This window comes from Chelonoidis abingdonii, chromosome 3 (assembly GCF_003597395.2).
Source record: "Chelonoidis abingdonii isolate Lonesome George chromosome 3, CheloAbing_2.0, whole genome shotgun sequence".
Lineage (NCBI taxonomy): Eukaryota > Metazoa > Chordata > Testudines > Testudinidae > Chelonoidis > Chelonoidis abingdonii.
The window spans coordinates 211,630,728-211,643,747 of NC_133771.1; positions in this window are offsets into that span (position 1 = coordinate 211,630,728).

A 13,020-nucleotide genomic window follows, 5' to 3' on the forward strand; every position below is an offset into this window, starting at 1 on the left:
CCTCTGTCTACACTGGGTTCATCAATGAGCCGATCTCATGTAAGTGCTGGGCCATCCTGGGTAGAGCTGTGTATCATCTGCATATTGCTGGCACTTGAGTCCATGGCATCTGACCAGCTCACCTAGCAGGTGCAAGGAGATGTTGAAAAGGACCGGAGAATTGAACATTGTGGAATTCCACAAGTGGGGGCTCTAATGGCAGAGGGGCTATTTGCTGAGCATGTCCTTCCAGGAAGGACTCAAACCATTTTATCCCTTTACCCTTGACCCCTGCCACCTCCCTCAGGTGAGACAGAAGAACCTCATAGTCAACAGTATCAAATGCTGCAGAGAGGTTCCGCAGGATAAGAATGATGTTTATCTTTAACCATTGATGGGACGATATCATCTAAAATGGTTTCTATTCTGTGTCCTGGGCCTGGCCTGAATCCAGATTGTGTTGGGCCTAACATGTTGGTTTCAGTTAGCTGAGCTTCTTGTTGGCCTCTGGCTAGCTTCTCTATGAGCGTACTCAGGTATGGGAGGTTTGACACTGGGCAGTAGTTGGCTAGAACTGAAGTGTCCAGGGTGAGTTTCTTTGTGTCGCTCGCACTATTGCGTGTTTGAAGGAAGGGAAGATTTGCTTTCTGAATGAGGTGTTGGCTATGCTGGCATGGGTTGTTTATGGCTCTCTTTCAAAAGTCAGGAAGGGCATGAGATGGGTTCACAAGTCTTGGGTCAAGACTCTTTTAGGGTGTCCAGAACGTCTTGAGGAGTGGATATACTGAACTCTGGGAATGCAGGTGGGGTGTTGAGGGTTGGGTGCAGATGAAGCAGATCCAGGCTGTTTGAGAAGGCTTCCCAAATCCGTGTGATCTTTTCAGCAAAGTAGAGTGATAGTTCTTTGCAGCACTTGGTGATTGGCTTTGATGCAGGTTGTAGGCATTTGGGATTGAAGAAGCGGTTTACCACCTTGCATAGCAACTTGTGGTGGGATGGGGTAGTCTCAAAAGAAGCTGACAGGCAGGTTGTCTTGGCCGTAATAAGGCCTCAGCATATGCTCGGAGGTATTAATTATGTTTCATCCTGCCTGAATCGGCCTTTGTTTTTCACCATTGATGCTCAAGTTTCTGACCCTCTCTTGTCATCCAGCACAGGATGTCAGAAAACAAGGGAGATCTCTGTGGGAGATGGGGAGGAAGGAGCTGTTTGGGAGCAAGCGTATCTAGGGTTGAGGCTTGTGTAGAATAGAAAGGATTCACCAGGTCCTCAACTGCTTGTCCCAAGGGTGGGGTACTACTGTGATTTAGCAGGCTATGAAATTTGGCATCCATGAATCTTCATGGTTGAAGCAAGATCATTGTTTTTTCTTGGTGCCTGGATGATAGAAGGTCTCTGACCACTGCTCTAAGGATGTGATGGTCTGCCCAAGATGATGGCTAGGTTGTGATGTCCTCTATTTTAATGTTTAAGCCAAAGATCAGGTCCAGGGTGTGACCAGCTATGTGGGTTAGACCTTGCATAAAAAACAAGGCTGAAGCCCATAGGAATTGGACACCTACAAATAACACAACAACAGGGCATAAAAACTGGCCTGTTCTGGTTAATTCATCAGCAAAGGGTAGAAAGATGATCACTGGAGACCTTCAGGCTGCAAAGCCCTTCCTGCTGTTGAAGACCCTGTTGTGTGTTGTATTCTTTCTCTTAGGCCACTTTGAAAATCCAGGTTCTATTCACGCCGTTTTTAAAAGTAGCCTAACTTTGCCTTTTTATCATTGTTGTTTGTTACATTTTCACATGAGCCATCCAGTATTAACCGAACAAACCAGCCAAGTGAAAAGGAAAGAAATCACGCTGCACCTGTTCTTTTTGAGTCTGTTTTATTTTAAATGTGGCATCAAAGTTCTCAATTGCAATCTAGCTTGTCAAACAGTGTGAAATTGCTCCCGTTGAATGGGAGTGAAGCAAGTTTGTCTTGCTGTATATCATCACATTTGGATAGCTTTCTCCACCTGATGAATTATTGTGTATTCCAGCAGAGATTACAATTACACATTGTTCTTCCACAAATTCAGCTCCCCAGGCTACTGGAATACCTTACTGGATCCTCTCTCTTTATTTAGCAGCGAGGGGAATTGTCTGCACCAACCAATGGCAATTTTGGCCTTCTCTGTATTTGAGATTATCTCCGATTTAGCCATCAGTGGCCAGTAACCAGTGTAGCTGCATCAGGACAAATGCCAAATGTAGACGAGGAGAGCCATGATTCGTATTGGCTAAGTTAACTCCAGTTTTCAGCAAGGATAGATTCTCTCTCTCTAGAGTGAGCATATTTCCCAAAGGGAAAACAGGACATGGCATAGGGCTAGCCTGAGCAGCTCCCCGCCCCTGTGTGGGGTTGGCCCAAGACACTTGGCAGAGCCCCCCTGCCTGCACTGGGTCACCCGAGCCCTGCCTGTCCCCGCTCCCTCCATGCAAGACTGGGGCTGGCACTGCTGGTCGCCGGAGCCCTGCCTCCCCCCCGCGCAGGACTGGCATTGCCGCTTGCCCCCCTGCACATTCCTCTACATCCCACTTTTTTGACAAAGATGGGCATTTGTCTCGTTTGCCAAAATAGTTGGAACGGCCAGGACAGGGCTTAAAAAAGGGATTGCCCCAGCCAAAACAGGAGGTATGGTCACCCACTCTCCCTCTCTCTATCAGGCAGCCTGATCCCCTCTCCCGGATCCCCAAAATATAGGGCTTACATTAGTAAATACAGGAAACTCTGAGCTTGGAACTCACACCAGACTCACTCATACATGTGTTCACACTCATTTACGCCCACACTCTCTCACATGTGCTCACTCTCACTCACACCCAGCCTGTCTCTCACACATACTCACATTCATGCCCACTCTCTCACCCACACCTCTGCTCATCCTCACTCACTCACACACACACTCATACAAACAAGTGCTCACACACCAATGCCCCGTTCTGGAGTTCTGGCTCCAACCCTGGGAGATGGTGGCTGGGGCTCCAGGCCCATCTGGTCCAGAGTGGTGGGTGCTGGGGCCCTCATGGCACCAGTGTCCCTCCCTGTTGAGTGCTGGGGGGTAGGCTGGAGAGGGGCCCCTGCCTGCTGTGCTCCCTCCTACTGCTCCAGGCACTGCACAGGGACGACTTGCTGCCTCCTGGGGTTCTGGCTGCTCCCCAAGAAGGCGGTTGATGGAATCCTTCCTTCCATGTAGCCACGGGCTACTGGAGGGAGGCCAAGTGCCCAAAGCGACACCCTTGATGAGCCCAGGAGGTAGGACCTGCCAGTTCACCCATCATCAATATGGCTGCTCCTGGCAGTAATCACATTGGACAAATTGTTTGCAAAAGGCAGTGTATCAGAAATACCAGCCGCTCTTTGAAGGGATGAGTATGCAACACACTTGTCCGCATCATAGCGACATAAACCCAGTGCTCTGGCTGACTTTACCCTTTCTTAAAGCTGATTATAAACCTTTACTTTCAACCCCCCACACCAAGAACTTCTGTACTGTTTGCATTTTGTTCTCCTAGTGATGCCTGTTACAGTGGGACATTCGATGCAATGTAAAGGCCAGCAGTTTACAACGGACAAAAGAAAAGGCTTTTTCACAAGGTACACAGCCTGTGGAACACATTGCTGCAATAGGTGATTGAAACCAATAACATAGCGGGAGTCAAAATGAGAGCAGACATTTATACGGATAACGAGAACATCCAGTTTTATAACAGGAAGCATTTTAAAAAACAACAAGAGCACGCCAGGGAAATAAATACACATGCTTCAAGGCATAATTCAGCCTCTAACTAATAAGGGTCAGGAGGAAATTTTCCTTAGTGGCAGATTACCCCATGACTACCTATTCATAGCTTCCCGCAGATCTGATCCAGTGTAGCAGTTCCTATGTTCCTAAAAATAATTAAAACTCTTTCTATAGTTCAAACATCTCTATTAAGCTGTACCAAGGGGAGGTGGGGGCTGTATTTTAGGACATCTGCATTTTCAGCTCCCCTGCAAACAATATCTGTGTTAGCAATCCCCTTTAAGCATAAACCTTGCATTACAGAAACTACCTGTACGAGGAGTACAAATGGCAACTCTTACACTGTTCTGGGACTTCCTCATGCATGTCATACTATCAAGTTGTAATAAAATCTGGTGTACGCAAACATGAACATTGCATCTCCTTGTCTTTTAAAATGAACATAGTTCTGTTTACATCAGACTGTCTGCCAGGTGGTGCTTGGTGTACAGTACCCACCCAGGACCTGCTGGTCATTTTCTCCCAATAGCATTTGTGTTGAGAGGCTCATGGGTATGGTCTACATTGCACTTCTTTTCCTGAAGTTTCCCATCATTACTGCCACTGGTCCATTCCCCCAGGTGGTGCCCATGGTAGGGGGTGCTACAGTGTAGACAGGACTGTGCTGGCAGTTTCTGTCACCTAGATCTGCCCGGAGAATTAGATGACAGCATGGCTAGGTTTACACTAGCACTCCCATCGGTGGGCCTGCACTGGTGGTGGTAGTAGCAGGGGGAAACATTAGGGGGATGCCCCAGACTGCTTGGAAATGGCTCTGGCCGATGATTTGCCCTCCCTGTGCGGGATAGTGAGCAAACCAAGGATCACAATTTGGAAAAGACCTGGTTATGGGTCTGCTATGCAAATACCTAAAGCAATGCAAGTGTCAAGTGGGGTACTTGGGACCTCTATTTGGAGCTCTTTGGCAGAAGCATCTGTGAAGCATATGGCTTTTATTTGTTAATTGCCCGTTCCTTTCAGCGGGCCTGATTCTTCTCTGTCCTGCTCCTCGCCTGTCACTTACTGCGGTGTAAAGTGAGTGCCTTGTAAAATGCTGCTCAGTCAGCATGAGAGCATGTTACACCGTTTTGCATTCAGTCTGCACAGGGACAAACAGCTAGGCAAGGGGCAAGAGCCACATGTGATGTGAACTGAATGCTGGCAGAGACATGCTGAGGATCTGGCCCCATGGGTTTGTACCATTGTGCCTAGTACAATGCTTCTGTGCCCAACCAATCCTGTGGTCTTTGAACACTAGCACAACATGACATCAGCAATTCCCAGAGAAGTGTATTAAGTTTTTTCACTGCTTCTGTTGCAGGGAGGTGAGTATTTGGGCATTCATTTGCCGTAGCTATTAGTTGGTATTAGAGCAGAGCATAATTGGAACTGGCCTATTAACTTTTCAACTTTGTAATGTTGTGAACAGTCCAGAGCAAAGACATCAGACTTGATCCAACAGCAGAACAGAATAACCACAGGGCTTTAGACTAGGATTTTATAGTGGGCTAGAATGGGATTATCCAGGTTGGTAAACCCCATGCTCTATTGATTTTAATGAGACTACTTGCCAAGTAAGGTAGTCTTGAACATGAGTAAAGCTATCAGATTTCAGTGATCAGAAGTCCTTATGCCACAACGACCTATCATCACCCTTGTATCTGGTATGTGCAGCCCTGCCCCAAGGGGAGTATAACAGGAAAACAGGGGAAACGAAACACAGAAGGAACCTGGGTTTTGTTTGCATTGGTTGGACAAATTTATTTTGCCATAACAACAGGTGGAATAAGAAAGCATATGCATCCGACGAAGTGGGTATTCACCCATGAAAGCTCATGCTCCAATACGTCTGTTAGTCTATAAGGTGCCACAGGACTCTTTGCTGCTTTTACAGATCCAGACTAACATGGCTACCCCTCTGATACTTGACACATAGTTTATATTATAGAAAGCATGCCTGTTATCTAATATCCTACTGCCCTGACTTTCAGTAATGCTGGGAAAGTCTCTCTCAGCCTGGGGGTGATAGGCTGAGTGTCACTTGTACACTGACATTTCATTAGTGATTGGAGACACTAGGAGCTGCACTCCCACATGAGACACTCCCTGGGCCCAGCAGTTTACAAAGCACAGCAGGGAGGAGAGGGGAAACAGTCACACAGCTTCTCAAGGGGAGAGCCAGGAATTGAACTCAGACCTCTTAGCACAGTACTGGCATTACCCGCTGGGCTACTGGTGCCTGTCATTAGGCATGCCCTATTCTAGCTAATGTACAGCTAGCTGACCTTTCGGAAAGGCACCCATCATTAATAAAATTATTCTGCATGCTTATTGGCTTCAAGTATCAGGGGTAGCCGTGTTAGTCTGTAGCCACAAAAACAACGAGGAGTCCGATGGCACCAACAGATTTATTTGGACAAACTTTTGTGGGCAAAAATCCCACTTCTTCAGATGCAGTCTATGGGTTTTTACACCCACGAAAGCTTACGCCCAAATAAATCAGTTAGTCTTTAAGGTGCCACCGGACTCCTTGTTGTTCTTATTGGCTTGTTTGTGCTGGCCCGGCTTCTGTTTTCAACCAGGTGAACGCCCTCCCTGATGTGATCGGTTTCCCTTCTGTGCCCATATGGCTGAGTGCAGATGGTGTTGAGGAGAAATGTGGCCCTGTATATTCAGGGTCACATTAAGGCTCCGAGATGTGGAACGGAGCTGGGCGGGGCAGCGGTGCCCTGCAAGAGCAAGTGGTGCCTAGGGGTACACTGCCTGCATAACAGACAGCCAGGAATAACAGCCCAGACCCTCCAAGGTGGTTAGGTACCTAAGTCCCATTGAAATCAATAGGAGTTAGGTGCTTAAATGCTTTCGAGGATCTGCCCTGAGGAGAGTGCATTCACCAGCAGCCCCTCGCCTGTACTGCTTCCTGCACAGTTCTTCTGCTGCTGCCCAAAGAGTGAGGCCATGGCTCGAATCACCCTCCCAGATATGTTCCCTCTGCTGCCAGCAGCACTAGTATCCCTCCGCCCTTGCCTGGCATTTTGTGGGAGGCGATTCCATTGCTCTCCTTCCTGCCCCCCAGTGCACCTACATGGGGGGGGGGGCTATAATTTGGTCCCCAGAATTCCATCCTGGGGAGCTCAGCATGCAAACCACACATAGAATTCCCTTGTCGTGCAAGCTCCTGCCAAGCTCTGGATACTTTACTACCTTTCTGGCACAGGGGCTTTTATCACCATTGTGTTTTACAATGTTTGCAGATACAACACGCCTCTAAACGTATTGCTCAGACTAAATTCCCAGCATTACAGCTGCTGTATCTGCCTCTCTCTTTCTACCTCTGGAAAAGATTGTGTGAAATAAAATGTCAATGTACAGTAATTATAAAGCTCTCTGTCTTTATACCCTCCTCCTGCTATTGGACTATGAGACTTTGGCCCCTAACTGATTTATAACCTCCTACAATTCATTATAGCCACAGAGGCTTTGCAGATGTGTTGGGTGATCCTCACATGGGTCAGAGGTTTGGTTTGATTCAGCAAACTGCCCCAAAACGTAGATTTTTGTCCATCATGTATATGAACCCCTTGGATCTACAAAATGGGGTTGGGACACCTTACAAGAACAGAGTTCCTTGCTGGCTTTCTAGTGTTGCCTGCTTCTGGCCTGAACCAGGAAGGGCAAAGGCAAATTGAAAGTAACTTTTTTACAAGGTGAACTGAAAAGGAAAATAAAAACATTACATTGTGCTCTCAACCGAAAAACCTGGACTCTGTTCTCAGCTCCACTGCCGGCCTGGTGGAGGACCTTGGGCAACTCATTTTGCCTATGTAGGCCTCAGTTTCCCCATCTGTAAAATGGGAATAATGATTCTAACCACTTTTGCGAAGTGGCTTGTGATCTACTGATGAAAAGTGCTGTATAAACAGTCAGGTACTATGGTTATTAGCTTCCATCAGAAAAGTATTTGTCTGCTTAGTTTTAGCCTCAGAAATAGCAGAAAATGTCAAGTTTGCTTTTCCCTGGCTTTGCTGGAGTACTCATTGGAAGGCACAGGGATAGCAGAGTGCAGCTCTTAAGTGAAAGAGTGAGTAATGAATCAGTAATAAAGAATCCTCTCTTAACATTTTTCTTTGGATAACAAGGTGCTAACAGAAATAACTCAAAACAAACACAAACAATTAAAGTCTGAATAAACCTGCCTCTGCTCCAGTTAATCAGGTTTTACTTAGCTTATGACAGCAGAGACATCATACATCTGTTCTCCAGGTGTGCACAGTGTCTTCCAGGAAAAAAAACAAAGACGAGACATTGGTTTTTAAGATTCAAAAAAGACATTGGGGGAAAAAAAATGCAAGTTTTAAGACTCAGTTATTCTGTTTGTAATAATAATAATTAATAATAAACCTTTCTTGTAAGGCCTTGCGTTCCAAAGCGCCTCACAGATTGTATACAGCGCGTGCGAGAACACCGCCAGCTCTAGGATGAAGAGTGGCAGACGCCAGCCCACAGCATACAGCACAACAGTCTGAGGAGGGAAAATGTTGGCTAAGGACTCCAGGGCAAATTCCCACTCTTAGAAAAAGGTGCCCTCGTGGGCTCTGTAGCCACACATTGCAGACAGAACTTTGGTTTTTAACGTCTCTTCTACTAGGCTCACCTCCAGTGAATTGCACAATACTTAATATGTCTACAGGCACCTCCAAACAAGCAAATACAGTTAGCAGTTCATTATCAGCCTGCACATGGCACAAACATCAGGGAAGATCAAGGGCTCGTGTTGTGCTGGGGCTCTCTGACCTCAGCAAGAACCTTTGAAAATCCCAGAAGGGCTTGACTAAGCATACTAATGATATTTTTTCTTCATTTGGCCAGACATTTTTCTCTGAAGACTTGGTTTAAAAAGAGCTGTCCACTCAGCATCTGACCTCAGATGTGCTAGAGAGGGCAACTGTACATGTGTCACGCCTGTCTGCACTGCAGAAAGAGGGTCCACTGTCCTATGCAGGTACTTATATGACTCCCATCCCATGTAAATAAGCACCTCCCAACACCTCTGTGAGCTAGGGCAGTGCTATTATCCCCTTTGCACACAGGGGGAATTGAGGCACATAAACACTAAGTGACATGGCAAAGGTCGCAGAGGGATTCCGTAGCAGAGGAGAGAATTAAACCCATTTCTCCTGACTCACTCACAATCCACTGCCTTAACAACGCCATCCTTTCTCCTATACCCCACTCCTTGTTATATGGGAGACCCAGGCTGTCTACACTACAGCCAATGCAGCTGTGAGGCTGCAGGTCCATAGTGTAGATGCTTCCTACATCAATAGAAGCGGGGTTTCCATCAGAGTAGTTAATCCAATTCTCTGAGAGGTGGTAGCTAGGACCTAGCTATGTCTACACGGGGTGGGGTGGAGTGGGTGCGATGTCACTCTAACTACATTACACACAATGTGAAATTTTCGACAGCCCTGAGCAATGTAGCTAGGTCAATCTAATTTAAGAGTAGACCAGACCCCACCAATGTACTGTGATCTCCTGAAGTAGACAGCCTTCATCCTACCACTTGGACACCTGATTTTCTTCATTGCACAACCTAGATCCCGTGAAACACCTTTGAGGCTGTCCTGGACCAACAAGATCCATGTTGGTCGTGCAATAACCTGCAAGACCCATTTGCACATATGTTTCTGCATTCTCACAAAACCATCCTGATTCGGATTTTAGCCCTTTGCACTGCTAATACCAGAGTCTCCGCTGGTGTAAACCAATAGAGCTCCCCAGATGTCAATGGAGCTATGCTGATTGACACCAGCTGAGGATCTGGCCTGGCTCCCTCCCATGTAATGCCACGTGGTATCATTTCCTGCTACCAGACAGAAGTATGAATAATCATCTACACATTAGTAAACATACCAATGTGGACAAAACAGTTATGCCAAATTCAGATGTCATCAGTCAAACCAATTTTGCACTGTGGTTTAATCATGTTTGCTCAATATTCAGATATGAGAAGATTATAACTGAGAACAATGATTAGCTTTATACATTTCATGATGTTTGGGTTCCCATTCAGATCATGGCTGGGTTTCAGCTACACTGCAGCATTCAACTGGTGGCAAAACACTACAGCTGGGGCTGCAAACCTGTTTGCAGTATAACCCTCCTCTTTCACAGGCTCACAACTTCCTAACCATAATTTTTTTTTTTTTAAATCTCCTTTTGGACTGACAGTTTCCAAGCTGGTGTTTGGGATGAACGACACCATTCAATCCAAAGAGATGTAAATAGAATCATTGAGTATTTTGTTTATGCCAACACCGTTTTATTTTACAGGAAAAAAACATCAGGAAGAGACAGAAAGCAACAAAGATACTTTAAAAAGTAAGATGCCCATTCCTCCTTCAGAATATCAGTACAAAATTGATTATATTATAGACAGGGTCGGTAGTGTCACCAATTAAGGTTGCCCAACCCTTCCCACTATAAGACCCTGTTTTCTGTTGCTTTTAACTTTCCCGAACATTAATTATTTGGGCTGAATTTTTCTGCATTAAGTGTCTGCCTCAAGCTGATTGTTTCTGGAAAATTTCTGCCAAAACGGTTCAGTTGTTTCCAAAAACAAGGCCAAGAGGAAAAAAGTTGTTTTGCCCGTGTTAAATACCGGTGATCTTTCCTCTGAGAATCCACAGCACCTCAGTTTTCTTTGGGGCAGGGACTGGAAGTTTGACCTTTGTGTCAGTTTCAAAGGGTGACTGGCCCTTTTATGGGGAGATGAGCCCACTCATCTGTGTGCCATAATAAATTAGCTGCTTCCCAGCCAGAGGAGGTGGCGCTTAAGGGGATCAGATGGTAGCTTAATGGGTGCCTGGGCCTTACAAAAAGGGCTTGTGAGGGCAAGCAAGAGGTCAGTCTGTGAGGCGTGAAGCTATGGAGAGTCTGTGTGCTGCTGTTGAACGCTCTGGGCTAGGGTAGGCAGTCTGGGAGCCTAGTGCGCTGTGCTGGGGCAGGGGCAGATGTAAGGAATAGAGCCTGGGAGGGGCTGAGAATGGTTCTCCAGATGAACCAGCCTGGGGTCTGAGTGCTGAACCCCAGAGCCAGAGGGACTCCCGAAAATAGCTTAGAAAGGAGTTGGGAACAGGGCAGGGGGGCTGAAAAGAAGCCCCTGAAGTCCAGAAGATCTCTTTGTCTGTTGGGATTTCTTAGCTGGACTTTTGGCAGCCTGGATGGATGGGGTTAAACTTGTTTACTTGGCTGGCAGGCTAGCCATTGCTCTAGCAGAGACAGATCTCAGCTGTTCACCCACCAATCTTCAAGGGAAGGAAACTAAAAGAGTGCCACAGTCGGCCAGCAGGAGGTGCTATAGGGCAGTCATGATCCCATGACAGCCAGGTATGCACCTTTTGCTGTCCCTGTGAAACTCTGGCTGAACCATAAGCCCTTGTAAAACTGCAAGTCACACAGGCTCAGAGTCTGACTAGGTGGGGTTCTCTAACCGGGGGTCAAGACCCCTCAGGGGGTCATGAGGTTATTACATGGGGGGGGTTGAGAGCTGTCAGCCTCCACCCCAAACGCTGCTTTGCCTCCAGCATTTATAATGGTGTTAAATATATAAAGTATTTATAATTTATATGGGGGGGGGTTGCACTCAGAGGCTTGCATGTGAAAGGGGTCACCAGTACAAGAGTCTGAGAACCGCTGGACTAGAGTTTTGCAGCTAGATCCCCTGTAATTCCATCTGTGCTGAGCATGTGCCACCCAGGGCTAGGTTGAGCAAGATGTTCCCTGCAATTGCTGCTCTGGGTTGATGTGGGCCAGGACCAGGAGCTGGTATGGAAAATAGGGGGTCTGTCTCTCCTCAGCACTCAATGCCTGCCATGCTGATGCCCAGGCAGTAAGGAGGAAGCTGACTGATCTGAATGCAGAGGGGAGAAGAGAGGGACTGGGAGTGAGTGGAGCTGCTGTAGTGTTTTAGCTGTACACCTATCCTAAGACTGGACAAGTACCTGAGGAGGGAGACTGGGAGGCAGTAGGGATGGAGAACTTTGGTGGAAGATAGACTGGATGCCGGGAGACAGAGAGCAGGGGCAGCTCCAGGCGCCAGCATGCCAAGTGTGTGCTTGGGGCAGCAAGCGGCAGGGGGTGCTCTGCTGGTGCCGCGAGGCTGGCAGGCAGGCTGCCTTTGGTGGCATACCTGCAGAGGGTCCGCTGGTCCTGTGGCTTTGGTGGACCTCCCGCAGGCACGCCTGCTTGGGGCAGCAAAATCCCTAGAGCCGCCCCTGACAGAGAGACAGGTTAAACAAGGAGCTGGGAAGTGGGGGAATTGGAAGTGGCTGGGCAAATGGACTGGGAAACTGGAGGCGGGGGGGGAACTAGGATAGGCTGGGCAAGGAAACTAGGCCTGGGTTGGGGATGAGACAGGACTGGTACAGATAGGTTGGGATAGAAGGTTCAGGATTGTAGGAAATGGGCAGAAGAGGCTGCCCATGAGGCAACACTCCTCTTGAGTGCCGAGCATGGAACCCAAGGTTCCTGAGGCTGAAGATTTCTCTGCTGTCAACAAATACCTATGAAAGTGTTGTCCCCTTCCAGCGCTGGTCCACACAGAGGGTGACAACCTACTATTGCTACTGGTTACTCCATCAGCCCAAGAGGCAGAGATCTGTGCGGTGGATCTCAAGGTTCCAAACCTGTTGCTGACTCTTGTGGGAGTCTATGTATTGATGCATGATGGAATGTCTGATTTACTGTTTTGTTTTTTTAAAAAAAACACCTAGGAAATTGCATGCACACACTTAAAAGCCAGGACACCCCAGAGTTAAAGGTGTCAGTGAGTTTCACTTTTTTTAAGTGCTGGATGTCTCAACCTGAACAATGCAGTGGTGTGTGTGTGTGTGTAATGTATTTGTACCACCTGGAGACCCTGCTGGAGATCAGAACTCCGTTAGTCTTGGGCTGTGACAGTCCCTGCTTTCAAGAGCTAACGGACAAAGCAGATGGGGAAGTGACTTGCCCAATGTCACATCACACCATGGGCAGAGTGCAGGTCTCCTCCCTGCCATGCCTTGTCTAACTAGGGCATGTGGCCTCACCTCCCTTGTCTATCATTTTAAACCAGAATCTTAAGTCCTGCCTAAAATACAAGCTAGAGTGAACAGGAAGAAATCACAGGTAAATACAACTTCATAACCTTCCACTTGAGTGGTTCATGTCCCCCCTCACT